This window comes from Protopterus annectens, chromosome 3.part1 (genome assembly GCF_019279795.1).
Source record: "Protopterus annectens isolate FY-2018-M chromosome 3.part1, PAN1.0, whole genome shotgun sequence".
Lineage (NCBI taxonomy): Eukaryota > Metazoa > Chordata > Ceratodontiformes > Protopteridae > Protopterus > Protopterus annectens.
In genome coordinates, this window is record NC_056732.1 from 371,578,405 (window position 1) to 371,595,398 (window position 16,994).

The 16,994-nt window shown below is 41.4% G+C and overlaps 1 protein-coding gene across 5 annotated transcripts in view; it reads left to right on the forward strand.

Moving 5' to 3' along the window:
* WIPF3 (WAS/WASL interacting protein family member 3) overlaps positions 1-16,994 on the forward strand; it is a 1,105,312-nt gene that overhangs the window by 457,966 nt on the left and 630,352 nt on the right. For 4 of the 5 annotated variants that reach the window (XM_044066832.1, XM_044066827.1, XM_044066830.1 and 1 more), the window contains one exon: positions 15,004-15,087. The gene's annotated coding sequence lies outside the window, so the exon portion shown is untranslated. Of the gene's footprint in view, positions 1-14,640; positions 14,659-15,003; positions 15,088-16,994 lie in introns of those variants that run through there. The other variant, XM_044066831.1, reaches the window with a different exon arrangement.

A 16,994-nucleotide genomic window follows, 5' to 3' on the forward strand; every position in this document is an offset into this window, starting at 1 on the left:
TAGGAGGAAAACTGTGCATACCACCTAGCTGGACCTGGATACGGTGTTGAATATAATACCCCACTCAAGTATAGTTGACAAATTCCCCAGACTAGGCATAAATCCCTATATAATGTCTTTCAGACAGGACTCAGGAAGTCAGGATTGATGATACCACCGCCAGTAAGAGACCGGTCACAGCAGGATACCTCAGAGCTCTGTATTGGGACTACTCCTATTTGATAACTACTTCTCAGAGGTAAAGGCTATTGTCAAGAGCCTTTGTCTGGCTAAGTTCACAGATGATTGCAAACTGGTGGCTATCATAGATTTCCCCATGTCACAAACATCTTACAAGAGGGTCTAGCACAGACAAATGATTGGTGCCAGAGTCAAAGATTAAAACCCAATGCCAGAAGTGAATTATAGTGCCTTTTAGGAAAACTGCCACCAAGGTTAATTACTCAGTCAGTAAGACACCCATAAGAGTTTAACTGGTAGTCAGGGATCTGGGACCATAGGTAGACAGTAATCTCACCTTTCAGCAACATGTAGTCAAGATATTAAGAAAATCATTCTTATTTATTTTATTTATTTATTTTATTTTACATTTGTTAACCGGGCTAGTCTAACTGGATATATTTCCATTTTCAGTAGAGGCCCAGGGAGAAAAGCTCCAGTAGTGGCAAATAGAAATTAAAATCAATACTGTTACATAGTAAATGAAAGGATTTCAATAAAAATACAATAAGCAACAATAAAATAGGTATTTACACTAGAAAAGTGACATATAGTGAATTTCAGTACATCAACAGGATAGAATACACACAGTACGTTGATTTGAGTTTACCAGTTACAGTCCTGCTTCCAAGGGGTAAGCAGTAAAGTTTTGGTAAATAAAGTGGGAAAAGGAGATATAAGTAGTGAAAGCAGAAGATTAGTCAGGGTTGCTGCAGGGGCATAACCAATGTGTTTTGAGGTGTCTTTTGAGGTTTTGTTTAAAGAGAGGCAAGGAAGAAAGTAAAGTTAGCTCATTTGATAGTAGGTTCCAGTTTTCCATTCTATGTCATCCAACATATTAATAAGGGCATGGCATCCATGTTCATGGAAGGCATAGTGCCACTTTATTCGGTCCTTATCAGACCCATCATTGAGTATAATACCCCCTTTTGTCATGTACCTGACCAGACAAATGCAACAGTTGGAATGCCCACAAAGGTTCCTTACCAAGAGAATCCAGAATATAAACACATTGTCCTATATGGATCACCTTAAAGCCTTGTCTCTGTATTGTCTCCTACAGGTTACTGAGAGGCAGTCTATGGATGGCATACATGGCATCCTCAGATCCAGCTTTGATGGACCTTTTGCACATCTGCAAAATGAGTGGCATCAGAACCACTAGATCCAAGGATTTAAATTTTTCTTGTGACATAAATAAGACATTTTGGCAAGACAGATATGTGTCTTAGAGGATCTCCATGCTCTGGAAGAGGTTACCCATCCATATGAAGCAGAGTCAATCCATAAACCAATTTAAGCTTAACATTGACCAATTGATTGGAATCTGGAAATTCTCCCTGAGTCTGGCCCCCATGTCTCTGACAGACGGAGGCAAACAGTAATGCCCAAACTAACATACCCCCCCACATAACCGCTAAAAGCATCCTAATACTGGGGATCCAGTATTTGTCTGCCTGGGATGACATGATCGACAGACCACGATACTTTGCCAGAGATGGCATGAACCTGTCGCCCTTAAGATTCCGGATACTGTCTAAGGCTCTTGCCACCCCTACAGTGCCTTTTTTAGGCAGGGTTCAAATGACAAATTCACCACTGTAACAGGTACAAGCAAGCAAAATCTGAGGGTAATGCTACTCAATGCTAGACGTCTAAACCTCAAAATGCACTCACTCGAGGCACTCCTTAAAATGGAGAACATTGACATCTGTGCAGTGATAGAGACTTGGTTCAAAGCTCCAGAGAGCACCCCTGCATTACCAAGCTACAATTCATACCACACCTTTCAACCACCTAACCCAGAACGAAGCACTAAAGGTGGAGGCGTGTCCATATTCATTAAGAATATCCACACCTCCAGGCTAGTTGCACAGCATAATGCATCCGAGATTATCCAAGTGCATCGAACTCTGGGCAAGACCGCAATCCAAATTGTAGCTTGCTACAGACACCCCACCATGCCCCAGGATTCACACTCCTCATTTCTTGATACACTGGAAAGTATTAGGGTACAACCCAACACCCTAATAATGGGCGATTTCAACTACCCCACCATTAACTGGAAAAACTACTCATGTACCAACTCTTTTGCTCAACGTTTTCTAGAATTCATAAATTCCAACGCCTTGGATCAACTTATTCACATCCTCACCAGGGGCAGCAATATCCTAGACCTGGTCATTACCAACATGGGAAACCGGTGTTCCACACCAGAGGTCAATTCGTCGTTGGTCAGATCCGACCACAAGCTAATTAGCCTAGACATCCACATCCCACCCCCAACCCCAATTAGGGAAACCATCATAAAAACTTTTCCAAAGCCAACTTCACACTTCTTAAGACAGAAGTGGCAAACTTCATGACTCCCATGCAGACGGACAATAGAGGTATGACTGCCGAATCCTGCACAAATGCACTTTATAAGCACTTACACGAGTGCATGGATCATGCTATCCCTAATAGAACCAAGATGTTATCCTCCAAAAAAAGGAAGCCAATCTGGTGGTCCTCTGCCATGAAAAAACTCTACAACAGAAGAAAGAAACTGTTGCAAAAAAGAGTAAAATCCCATGACTGGAGGAACTCCCTGGTCAACCTTAGTAAGAAGCTGAGATCCCTCATAAAATCCTCCAAAGCTAGTTACGAAAACAAAATTGCCACTGACTTTAAAGACAACCACAAAGCATTCTATAGCTATGTCAAGAATCTAAATTTGCTCTGAGTTACAGCACAATGGCACTAAATATACAGAACCAACTGATATTGCCAACATCCTAGCAGATAGGTTCAGTGCTAACTTTACCCCCCTCTCACCCCCTAGAGAGCTCATCTCTATACCGGAAGAATGCAAAGTTCCTATAATCATGGCTGCACAGGTAAAAAACACACTCTCCAAAGCCAAGAACACAACATCCATGGGACCTGACAATATCCCAGGCTGCGTTCTACACGAACTACAGAATGAACTGGCACCCTACCCTAAGTACCTTGTTCAATCATAGCCTCACCTCAGGCTTTGTACCCACTGAATGGCGCACCACGATGGTTATCCCACTCCACAAAGGGGGAGCCACAAAGGACCCCGGGAACTACCACCCCATTAGCCTGACGAGCCTGGTCTGCAAGGCCATGGAACGTATCATTGTGGAACTCATAAACAAAGATACTGGTAATCTCCAAACTCTGGACCCTACCCAGTTTGGATTTGTAAAAGGCAGATAATGTCTCCTAAACCTGATTGACTTCTTTGAAGCAGTCACCAAAGCCATAGACGAGGGTAAAATGGTTCACACAGCTTATCTAGATCTCGCCAAGGCTTTCGACACCATCCCCCACTCTGGAATTATAGATAAGCTCACTAAACTAGGTATAAATCCCTATGTCACAAGATGGGTTGCCAACTGGCTCACGGACAGAACCCACACTGTGAAAGTAGCGGATTCCAAATCCGACATCAGACCAGTGAAAGTGGAGTACCACAGGTTTCAGTCCTGGGTCCTCTCCTGTTTGGTATCTACTTTTCTGAAGTGCAGGCCAACACAGAAGGTCTTTGGCTAACAAAGTTTGCAAAGGACTGCAAACTAGGAGCCATAATCAAAATGCCTAACAATGTGGAAAAACTACAAAAGGGCCTCACTGAGACAGATACCTGGTGTCAAAGCCATGACCTGAAGCTCAATGCCAAAAAGTGTATTGTCATCCCCTTTGGTAAAAACTCTGTACCCATGAACTACCACATAGCTGGTAGTCTACTTAATGCTGAAAATATGATGAGACCTTGGGACACAGGTGGATAGTAGTCTCTCCTTTGATAATCACATCGCCACAGTGGTCAGGAAATCCTTCTACGTGGCTCATCTCATCACAAAAGGATTCTCATCCAGAAAAAAAGAGGTCATTGTTCCCCTCTACTTATCACTCATTAGACCCATTATAGAGTACAATGCCCCTTTTGGTATGTACCTCACAAGACATCTACAACAACTGGAAAGACCACAGAAATACCTCACAAAGAGGATTACTGGCCTCAAACAGATGCCCTATGCAGACAGTCTCAAAAAACTACAGCTTTACTCCATCGCATATCGCCTACTCAGCGGCGATATGTGCCTAACATACAAAGCTATGTCAAACCCAGAGTTGTTGGACATGCTCCACTTAAAGAAATCCCAATCCCTCCGAGCTACATGCTCTAGGGACCTAAACCTTGTCACCACAATAAACAGAACATGCTGGAGGGATATATTCCTGTCCTAGAGACTTCCCATACTCTGGAACAGACTACCTATCTATGTCAAACAGAGCTCCTCATTAGCCCTCTTCAAGAAAAATCTTGATGATTGGATGGGAAATTCACCCCGGGGATCACTTCTGTGGCTCTGCTCGACAGGGGCACAGGAAAATAATTTTCTTGGGTGGCGAAAGCCAGGATACATTTTTTGGCTAGGCTTGTATGGGCCCTAGGGCCGATAGCCTAGTACCTACCTATGAGTACACATAACCCCACCTAATAAACACTAGTGATAGATAGGGGCACAACTGGGTTGGATTGCAAGGCTAGGCTTATAAAGGTTAATTAATGTTAGGTTAGTTTATGCATATGAATCATGAGCTTTCTGTCTAGCATAATCATCCCTTGCATATCTGGTTCCTTCAGTGACTCCTTGTCTGACCCAGCCATCACTGCCTAGTTTGCTGGGATCTTCTGTCCCTGCAAATGCTGTAATTGCTTTTTAAGTATGGTATTGTGTAACATTATACAGACTAGCACTGACAGTATTTTTGCATTTGTGCAAGGGTCATACTGCAGAGAACCACTGGATGAATCCACACAGGGAAGCATGCCTTTATCATCCCAAAAACATACCCAGTAATGTTTCATCTGTATGACTGAGCACTGTTAAATTCAATGTCTTTTTAATTTTGTGAATTTCTTATGGGTGTCTTGAATCAGGAGTCTAGGGCATATCTAGCATCCCCAACAAGTTCTTCCTTTGAGAAGTCACTTCTCACAAACCATTGGTGGAGGTCACAGGTGTGCCACATGTTGAAGTTGTGATAACTGCCTGGGAGGCCTGCATACACATTGTAGGTAATGACCTGTGCATTGCAGACCACATAACAGTGATGGGGAGATGCCCTTTGCAGTTCATTTATCTTCTTCCCAGTTTGCTAGGTAGGACCTTTAATTCACTGTGGGTAAAGTCAATGGCTCCTTGTACCTTGGTCATGAGCTATATTATGGACATCTCACATGATAAACAAAAAATGTGGAAAAAGTGCCAAGAAATGTACTAATAAGCAAAAAAAAAGACACTGGAAGGATCACCACAGACACAGAACGCTTTAACTAAGTCACCGCATTTTCGTCAGTATAACTTCTTCATTTCTGTATGTGTCCAATCTGAACTTTGCAGTGTGTGTTTAATAACGTGGAGGACTTTATTGTGGAGATCCTTCCAGTGCATTTTTTTTTGTTTATTAGTACATCTCACATAATGTTAGCTCTCTCTCCTCTGAGGTATGTAAGAACAACACATGCTCCCTCACATGTGCAGCATGGCACCAAAAAACTGTTGGAGCATTGTTGAGGCAGATGAGATACCCCATCTTTGTCCCCAGAAGGACACTGAAATGTTCCTTTAACTAATATATGTAAAGCCATACATACCTTAGTATCCTCTGGGACAGACACTCCACAACTCCCATAGTGCAAACAAGACCAACACATGTCCAGAATTTCCTGAATGATGTCCATATCTACATGGTACTAATCTAGTGTCAGTATCATGGAGCTCATAAAATGTTAAGGGTGGTTGGATGACCCAACACCTCTGGGAGCACTGTCCAGCAAAGCTCTGGCAATGAGAGCCTCTTGTGAAAGCACATGTATTAATGCAGAGGGAGCCACTAACATTACTTATCATTTTCTTAATCTAAAGATGAACACTCAGATGATTTTCAGTATGCTGTGGGCATGATGTTCTTCATCTCACATTGCTGCAGTCCTTACATATGGGTAGTCCGCTGTCCTCGGTCGGCCCGAATACCAAAGTATTAGGCTGACGTCGGTCATGGGCGCTCAGATCTGACATCAGAGCGTCAGGGTATAAAAGCGCATGACCGACGTCATATCCTCAGTCTTTTTTGCTGCATGGTCCGATGCAGAAGCAGCATTGCAAGTGCCGTCGGCGTTCTGAAATTTTGATTCGGAGTTTCAGACCGAAACCAAGTTGGGCTAAGTACCCCGTTGGGGAATATTTTTGTTTTTTTTCTTGCCTCAGTTAATTCCGGATGTCAGAAAAAGTGAATAATTGTATTTCTTGTGGGAAACAGATACCGCATAGGGATTATCACTCTCTTTGCATTCCTTGTTTGGGACCGGACCACGGCGTGGTGTCGGTTTTGTGCTAGGTTTAATAAGCGCACTATAAAAAGAAGGTTAGATTGTGCTAGGTTAGTCTTTGGTAAGCGGTGTAATTATAATATGCCGTCGGATCCTCCGGCCCGCTTCCAAGAAGCGCAAAGACAAATCCTTGAAACCTAGACAGGTTGATTCGTCCGTTTCGGACGCCGGTCCTGCAGAAACTACAGTGGAGCAGGTGGATCCGGCTGAAGTTTCTGTTGAGAGTCAGGGGGAAACTTTGATTTTGCAGGATGTGGCCTCACAGGAGTCAGGTCAAGCTGAAGGGGCCTCTCAAGTTACTGTTCTCCCTTCTATGCCTAAGGTGGTTAGGCCTTCTGCTACTATTTCTAAGGCTTCTTCTAAGGGCAGGTCTGTTTTGCCTTCCTCTGGTGTCCCTCCAGGTACTTCAGGGTCTGTGCCTAAAAAGCACATGCTTAAAATGGCAGAAGATTTGATTACTTTAATTAGAGGTTTTATGCCCCCTCCTGATAAGAGGCCCAGGGTGGAGCCAGAGTTGGAAAGTTTGGATCAGGCCTCAGATGACTCAGACTCTTCTGCTGAAGATATTCAAGATTTTCCTCCTTATTCGATTCTGATGCAGAGGATTCCACTCCTTCTGCTTCTCCTCCAGAGGATTTTTCATTTTCAGAAACTCTGCATTCCATGAGGGAGCATTTTAAGTGGGAAGGACAGGATTTCTCTGATTCACGGAAGAGGCTTAGGGAATTCTTGTTTTTACCACAGCATAGACCCTTGGCTATACCTCCTGTTTTGGATGTTGTTCAAGATGTTTTCTCGGAGGCTTCCCTTAATCCAGATTCTTTGCCTCCTGCGCCAGTTAAACCAGACCGGTATTACAGGGTGCCTGAGGCTCATAAATATCTGTATAAGAGTCCTAGGGCGGACCCAGAAACTATTAGTTAGGGGCCTAAGGGTGTTAGAGCTTCTGTTGTAAAGAATCCGGTTCCTCTAGATAAGGAAGCTAGAGCTTTGGATAGATGGGGTAAGAAGGTGTATACCTCTTCTACTTTAGCAATGAGGGCTTTAAATTGCCAGTTTCATATGTTGAAATATCAGAATTTCCTCCTTTCTCAGCTAAAATCTAAAGTGGATGCTTTGGCAGAGGGCATAGAGTGTAAAGAATTGCAGGATTTAGTACATGTCTCTGAACAGGTGGGTAAGCATTCTTTGCAGTGTGGTTTTGATGCTGTACAGGCCTCTTCTAGGGTGGCTGCCACTGGTTCAGTTCTTCGTAGGCACGCCTGGCTTAAGGATCAGAATTTGTCCGAGCATGTTAAAACTAGAATTCTGGATGCCCCTTTACAGTCTGAAGTTTTGTTTGGTCCCCCTGTGGAGTCGGTTTTGAAGAAAATGGAAGACAAGGCTAAGTCCATGCAGACTGTTAAAGATTTTTTGCAGGTGCAACCTCCAAAGTTTAGTAGAAATTGGCCTACTAAGGGGTGGACCTACCCTTCTTCTGATTCTCAGTCTAGGGGTAGATCTAGACGTGGCAGGGGCAGAGCTCACAGTACATTCAGGCCTAGAACTTGGAGTTCACCTGCACAATCTGCAGGTGAGGGCAGGGGCCAGTCCTTTTGTAAACAGGCCCAATGACCTGCATTTTCAGCTGCCAGATTCTTCTTCCCTGGCAGCTCCTTTGGGAGGAAAGTTAGCACTCTTCAAGCAAAACTGGCTTTTAGTCACCCAGGACAAATGGGTATTGGACATTATAAACCGAGGCTACAAGTTCTATTTCCATACATTGCCTCCTTTCAAAGGCATGCCAGACGTTCCTCCTCGGCAAAGGATAGAGGCTCACAAGCAGATTTCTTTACTTCTTCAAATAGGAGCTATACAGCCAGTTCCTCTGTCAGAAGTGGGACTAGGATTTTATTCTCGCCTGTTTCTAGTGCCAAAGAAAGGGAACACGTGGAGACCAATTTTGGATTTATCTATCCTCAACACTTATCTGGACATTCCAAAGTTCAAAATGCTGACGTTACAACAGCTTTTACCTCTGTTGGGCAAAGATCACTGGATGGTAACTCTGGATCTCAAAGAGGTTTATCTTCATGTTCCTATCAGGCCCAGTTGCAGGAGGTACCTGCGTTTTCGGGCTGGAAATTTACATTATCAGTTCTCTGCATTGCCCTTTGGCTTATCTACTGCGCCCAGAGTGTTCACAAAGGTTCTGGCTCCAGTGATAGCCTTTTTCAGGTTAAGAGGAATACAGATTTATCCTTATTTGGACGATTGCCTGATTATTGCACAACACAAAGACGAACTTCTGCATCATCTACAGTATGTGATGGTAGTGTTAAGATGCCTAGGGTATTCTGTGAACGAAACAAAGTCCAGTCTAGTACCCTCTCAGGACATGTGCTTTCTGGGTGTGAGACTGAATACAGCTTCCCAGATGGCCTTTTGACCCCAGACAAACAAAGAAGCCTTTCTCTTTATTTCCATCAAATGTCTCTACAGTCCAGGCTGACTGCAAGGACAGTCCTTCAAGCCTTGGGGTTCATGGCATCTTGTATTCTGGTGCTTCCCAATGCCAAACTGCATATGAGGAAGCTTCAATGGTATCTCAAAATGTATGGACACAACACTGCCAAGATCTAGACACTGTCATTCAGATAATACCTTGCATTCAGAAAGAATTTTTGTGGTGGGCTCAGGAATGTCACCTAAACAAGGGACTCTCTGTGACCCGACCAGAGGTGAGTCAGATTCTAATGACAGATGCCTCGGACAAGGCTTGGGGAGCACACCTCAATGGAAAATGGGTGCAAGACACGTGGCCTGTCAGACTTCAACATTTGCATATCAACTTGAAGGAGATGTTAGCAGTCCAATTTGCATTGATGGCTTTCAAGGATTTACTTCACCCAGGACAGGTGTTGATTCAAACAGACAACACTACTGTCATGTGGTACATCAACAAGCAAGGGGGAACCCATTCGTACCCTCTTTGCAGGCAAGCGATGATTTTGTGGGAGACTGCTCTCAGTTTACACCTCAATCTTCAGGCAAGGTTTCTACCAGGAGCAAAGAACTCCTTAGCGGATGTGTTGAGCAGACAAATTGTGGATCCTCACGAGTGGAAACTGGATCCTCATGTGTTTCTAAAGTTGACAGTGTTATGGGGGATTCCAGACATAGATCTGTTCGCTTCTCCACTAAATTACCAGTTGCCAAAGTTTTGCACAAAAATGTTTCATCCCACAGCTTGGAAGGTGGATGCTCTATCATTCAGTTGGAGCAATCTTCATGTCTATGCCTTTCCACCTCTGCCTCTCATTCCCAAGGTACTCCTGAAGGCCAGAATAGACAAGCCATCCATGATTCTGATAGCGCCGGATTGGCCTCGACAGCACTGGTACCCACTACTGAGGAGTTTGGTACCGGAGCCCCCATGGCCTCTGCCTTTGATTCCGCATCTTTGTCTCAGGTGGGCAATCACTTCCTCAATGTCAAGATTCAGTCTCTGCATCTCACAGCCTGGCATATTCTGTTTTAGACCCTAGAGGGTCTCAGCTTCCACAACCAGTTTTGAATGTTATTTTGGAGGCCAGAAGGCCTAGTACAAGGAAAGTTTACGCTGATAAATGGAGGAGATTTTTTCTTTGGAGCAAAGCAAAGGATTTTGATGTTTCCAAGCCTGATTTAAGTGTTTCTCTTCAATATCTTACTGAGTTATTGGACAAGGGTTTGTCTTTCTCCTCGATAAAGGTTCATGCTGCAGCCATTTCTGCTCACTATGACTGTGACCCTCCTTTATTTTCCCATCCTTTGTTTAAGCAATTTCTTAGAGGGCAAAGAACATAAGACCCCCACGTAGAGCTCCTACTCCTGCTTGGGATCTCAATTTTGTGTTGGAAAAGCTTACTCTACAACCTTTTGAGCCTGCAGCTACTGCCGAGTTAAAGTATTTATCATGGAAGACTGCTTTTTTGTTGGCCATTACCTCTGCAAGAAGGGTTTCTGAATTACAGGCCCTTATGGCAGTGGAACCTTTCCTGATTTTTCATAAGGATAGGGTATCTTTGCGTACTAATCCTTCCTTTATGCCTAAAGTGGTTTCTAGTGTGGCCTTGAACCAAGCTATTCATTTGCCTACTTTTTATGCAAACCCCCAAAATAAAGGGGAGAAGATTTTGCATACTTTGGATATTCACAGGCAGTTACGTTATTATTTGAGCAGAACCAAAGGTTCAGGCAGTCTCAGCAGTTGTTTGTTTCTTTTGCTTTGGGTTCTCAGGGAAAACCTGTTTCAAAACAAACTATTTCTAAATGGATTGGGTTTTGTATTTCTTTCTGTTATTCCCATCATGGTAAGGAGATTCCGGCTGGAATCAGACCTCATTCCACTAGAGCTACTGCCACTTCTACTGCGTTTCTAAGGGGTAGCTACAAAGATATTTTGGAAGCAGCCACTTGGAGTTCAGTACATACTTTTCCAAGCATTACCACCTTCCTCTTTATTCTAAGTCTAGGGCTGGATTTGCCACTGCAATATTGCAGGCCATTTTAGCAACCCCTAATGCTTTATGATTTTGCCATCCTCCCTTTACCTCTGCTTTGGGATTCTACCCATATGTAAGGACTGCAGCAATGTGAGATGAAGAACATAGTACAGTTTTGTACCTACCATAAATGTAGATGTTCAAGATCCACATTGCTGATCACCCTCCCTCCTTCCCCTCTGTAGTTTGGCATGGTTATATGGTTTGGGTGATGGTTGTTGTTGGGCATGTTTTTGGGAGGTATCCTGTTTTTGGGCTGTGGCCTTTCTTTTTAGAGCCTTCTGACATCTGGGGCAAGAAAAGACTGAGGATATGACGTCGGTCATGCGCTTTTATACCCTGACGCTCTGATGTCAGATCTGAGCGCCCATGACCGACGTCAGCCTAATACTTTGGTATTCGGGCCGACCGAGGACAGCGGACTACCCATATGTAAGGACTGCAGCAATGTGGATCTTCGAACATCTACATTTATGGTAGGTACAAAACTGTACTTTTCTTGAATTGCTCTGCCATCTTGTTTTGCCTCATTAGCATACATGAGGGGGACTTATTTTAATAGTGGTGCTTGATACCATATTATACATCTATTAACATGTATCACACCCAGCCATGCTGCTTGGTCTTATGGTGTCACAGAGCCAGTTTTTCTGAATCACAGACACCCTGAGCTTGGCCAGTGACTGTAAAAATTCACTTAGTGTAATGTAACAAAATTTTTTTGAATTGGAAGCAATTCCTTTCTGAGTAGTTTTTAATGAGAGAGTTACAGAAATATGAACGAGTATGAATATTTGCATAACTGGTAGTATAAGTAACACTCCATATCTAGCAAGATGTATAATTCTCATTACAAGTATGAATGAGTTTTCTTCAACATCAAGATTTCAACAGATGTTGCGCTGTAGTTTGTGAGTAAGTTGGTTTTGGAAATATTAATTTGTGTATGGGAGTTTTGCATATGCAATCAGCTACCAATGTTTCCATCATAACTTTTTTTTATTTCATCTGTGCTTTGTTAACCAGGTTAGTCCCCCTAGGCCAGTGGACTCTGTTCATGGAAAACCTGAGATGGTGGATATACTGACTATGGGATTTTTGGCCATGACTCGAACACTTTCCCTACTCTTTTGAATAATTGTCATGGGATTTTCTAAATTGTCATGGGATCTTCTACATCTGCCTGAGAAACCATCAATTTAGGCAGATGGGGCCCTGGTTTTATATCTGTTCCAAAAGTCACGAGTGCAGCCCCCACATTATGCTGTACTGCAATGTCAGTACTGGAAGAAGAATCCAAACACCAGATGTGGAAAAGAACCCACACTCTTCTGATCTTCCAACAGTAAAGGTGTGTGTGCTGCCTGTTGCACTACTGAAACTGATGCAAAACTATGATAGTGTTTTTCATTCAGCTATCATAATATTTCACAGTGTGACCTTTTGGTTATGAAAATATGAATATAAATATAAATACAAAAATATGAAAAGCAAGTGAAGAACAGCAGTCAACATCTTAACTGCAGTATTAACAATATTACTGTTGTTTTGTTTCTTACACTTTGCTTTTATATGTGCTGTCTATTAAATGTCTTGGAGGCCAGGCCAGCCTCAAAAAATGTCATTAAACTATAAGATGTTGTGCATGCTAAACGAACGTATAAAAGGAATGTTGTGTAGGATGCTTTTTCAGCCATTTAGAAATATCTTTTGTTTTGGTGTGAGTGTTGTGCACTTCATTTAAAAAAAACAATATAGTGCTCTCCGGAAATGTATGCTTGTCTAAAATTAAATTAATGCAATTCCAAAACATTTAGTCCATTTTCTGCAGAGGCACAGAGAAAAAAAGCTTCACAACAGATTCAAAAACATTTCAACAATAGCTGATGAGTAATTATATACAAAGGGAATAAAGCCCTGAAGCAGGTTAAATATTTTACAATGAGCTGGGGAGAAAGGCTCCATACATATAAAACACATTTTACAATAGCTAATAAGTAAATTATATACAAGATGAGAAAATAGTCAACAGATGGAACACAAACAGACTGAGATACATTTATAGAATATTACTAAGATAAAATGTGATCAAGAATACAATATGTATTGCAATTGTAGAAATACGCATGGCAGAAGTAGATAGCCTATGTCAAGTAAACTAATATATAGTTATGCAGTATGTTGACTATATTAATAGTATATGGAGGTGAGAAATAATAGAGTATTCTGCTGCCAAAACACACAGAGGAGTAGTATGAGATAAGGAGGAGTGATAAGCAGAGGAAAAATTAAGTAGACAGAAAGAGAGGAAAGGGAGGGGGAGCCATCCTGAGACATGATCGGCAGATCCTTTTTTTTTATTATTTTCTCTGGACATGTAAACATGCACAACAGTAGAGGAGGAGTGCCAGATCATAGTGAGCTTTTTTATTTTTATTTTGTTTGCTTTCATGTATACAGTGAGAGCACAGGTTTTGTTTCCCCTTAGTACAGGTGGAGTGACAGATTGGAGAAAGGACCTGTTTTTTTTTTTCCTGCTCTTCTGGGAGGGCAAGGATTTGGCCAAGATAACCAGAGTTATGTTTTTTTCTGTTTTTTGCTCGTCAAATGCAAAGAACTGTGGATGGTGGATGCCAAATCATAGAATGACCCTGGTTGCTAGAAGAGCCAGCTATGTCCTGGAAATGATCATTACTATTAATAATATTGAGCAGATAACGGTCAACATTAGAGGATGTCAGCAAGGGACCCCATGCAGTGAGCATTCATGTACATTATCAGGGATTGTACTGCTTCTGCATCATTATACAGTAATGTCCTTGCCACGTTATTACTGGAACCTGTCACAATGCATAGGAGTGAACATCACTGTGTCATTAGTCATGAATTCTAATATATTTCTTGCATACGTCGCTGCATGCGTTTGAGGTGTGTGAAGGATCAACATTGCATATAAGTCGACTGCCATTTGCAATTTTTGCTGTTTTCATAAGTACAACTCATAACTGTATGAAAGTAGAAAAAGAATCGTTTTTAGTCCACATAACTATTGTTTTCTATCAAATGTCAACATTGCACCATTTTTTTATTTTGTTGATTACATACCCAGCCTTCATTTAAATAACAGAATTTTCATGATAGCATCTTCTAAAATTCATTTTACATCTGTTTCGGTAAAATGGTATCAAGATTTCATTCTTGTGCTACCTTCTGTGGCATTGTTTCATTGCTAGACAAAGATTTTATGAAACTGTTTCTTTGAACACCACCGTCACTGGAAGCCAACTCCTTTTTCTCAGGTGCACACACTTTTGTGGTCTGTTCTGCTGAATGCCAGGTAAGGGATACTTTATTTTTTATGCAATTCTTAAGTTACCAAAGGTAAAGGTGTGGCCAACGCAGTGTGCAGCACTTTTTAAGAAAAGACATCTCGGTGTTGATGCTCACAGATGCCTGAAGCCCATTGAAATAGTTGCAAACATACTAGCATCTCTGTCATGGCACGTGAAGAAATGCATTGATATAGCTGTATTTTTATCAAAGGGGCTTTAAAACATCCACTACATATCAAGCTATTGTGTTAGAAAGGTGTCAGTTTTATCACTTAAAAGTATAATCTTTTTTCCTTATCAAGAACAATATTTTAGATCATTTGTTCTCATGTAAGAGGTAAACTTTTAAATGCAATTTCCTCTTAGCCTTCACTGTCTGTAATGTGAAATACTACTGATTTGAATCCACACAGCTGCTGGTGTATTAACCTGTCCTTTCTGTGAATATGTTGGTTTAAAGCCTCCAGTCATAAATTACTGCTAGTAGTGCTGAATCCCATTTCTTTTTTATTTACAGGTACTGCTCTTAATCTGCTGAGAGAAAATCCTGCTACGAAGCTACTGACTGAAGATTCATTGCAGCAGGTGTCATTTATGTAAGGTAAGACATAAAACCTGAAAGTTGTGTGAACAATGGTCAGTACTTTACTGCACAAAACAACACACTAGAGTTTGTTTAGGTTTAGACAGCTTCTGCTTTTGGGCTTTGTGTCATGAACAACTGAAATATTATGCAATTTTCTGTTTAACACTGGTTTGGTGAAATGTGCATGCTGGTTATTCAACCTAAAGTGGCCAATTACTGAGTATTTGTCCAAGCTAAGGAAATGTGTACCAGGCTGTTACTTCTGATTAAAATAAGTGACCTTCTCACAGTACTGCAGTGACCAGCAGAGATTCGCTGATTGTAATAGATTGTTGGATACCTTTGTCTTAGTCTTCTGCCCACTTTACCATGGTGAGCTGTATATCAGTCTGCCAATATTTCTAAACAGTTCATCTCAATCTCATAGTGCTTTCACTGCTGTTTCTTTACACTGTTGTTTTAAGTTTCTTTATCATCCTGAGCAGTGCTGCTGAGTTAACCTGCTACAGAGAAACAGATTTACATGCAAGTGACAGGATTTGCAGTTTTATATTTCTGCTGATAAAGTACAGGTGTCTTTTTTTGCTTTTCTCTCTATCTGTATTATCTCCCTCTTTACCCTCCTGTTCCATTTTTGCATTTTGTAAGACTAGCAGTTGCTTTCTTCTGAACTACAGTCTCGGCCTTTTGTTGTCTTCATCTTCAGTAAAGAGAGCTCAAGGCCTGCAGTTCTAACACCACTTGGACTTGCAGCAGACTTTAATGGATAACGTAAAAACAAAAACAAAATCCTGCTTGTGCACTTTGTCTCCTATATTGACTACTGTTTCACTCTGTCATTAATTTAAAACTATTTTATTCTCTGGACAGTGTCTACCTTGAAGTAAGTTTTCTCTTAAAGTCCTGACTCCTTAGGTGACTATCTCATGGAGACACTGACATGAAGCTATAGTCACCTAACCTCAGCCTCTGCCATATCCTTCCAGTTTTTCCCATAATGTTTTATAGTATTCATGCATTTCCTCACTTTAGCATTTTGGGCTTGGGCATAACTCTCTTAACTCTAATCATGGCTTTAGAACTATGGCCTTAGAGTCTAGTCTGGCCATTTGTTGTTTTGTTGTAACTTTAACTTTTTTACCTAGCCAAAGTAAAACAGCAAGGGAAGGTCATTCCCTGTCCCAACCATTCTGAAGTGGTTTACATTATATAAATATAAACCTCATTACTTTCCCTGCATTCACTAAAACCAGTCCGTTATTGCATATCATTGATAAATAGAAAACTCTTTTCTCATTGAGTTTCCCTAATACATTTAATCCTGTCATTGCTTGTTTGTATTAATCTGTGTTTACTTCTCTTCTCCTTTGCATTGCAGACTGTTAATGCATATCCAAGAAGACATACCAGTTCTGTGTACCTGCTAAACTTTACTTTTTGAATTCCTCCAACATTACCACATTCCCTTCATATTTTTCATGCTGTGTCACTACATAAAATGCAGTCCTTAAATAAAGCAATACATTTGCAATAACAGCATATAAATTCATGTGGTACAAAGTCTTTAGAAAGCATGCCAGCATACCACATCCCATGATATTAAGAGAGATATTCACTGTATGTTTGAATCTCCGCCAATTTGATATGACTGTTTAGCCAGACCTGTCACATATTAACCAAAGTAGCATATGCAAAAAAAAAAAAAAAAGAAAAACTGCTACAAGATTGCATACCCTATGTTCTATACAGCTGCACTTTTATTAAATGTAACTAACATCCCATACGCAGAGTTTTCCTGCAGTGTCAGTGATATGGCGGGAGGGGATTCTCATGCTCTGCTTTCTCCCATAGGAATTGTTTATTAATCTGTTTAAAGTGTGTTACTGCAGGGGTGTAAGTAGCAAAATGTATAGTTTAGTTTA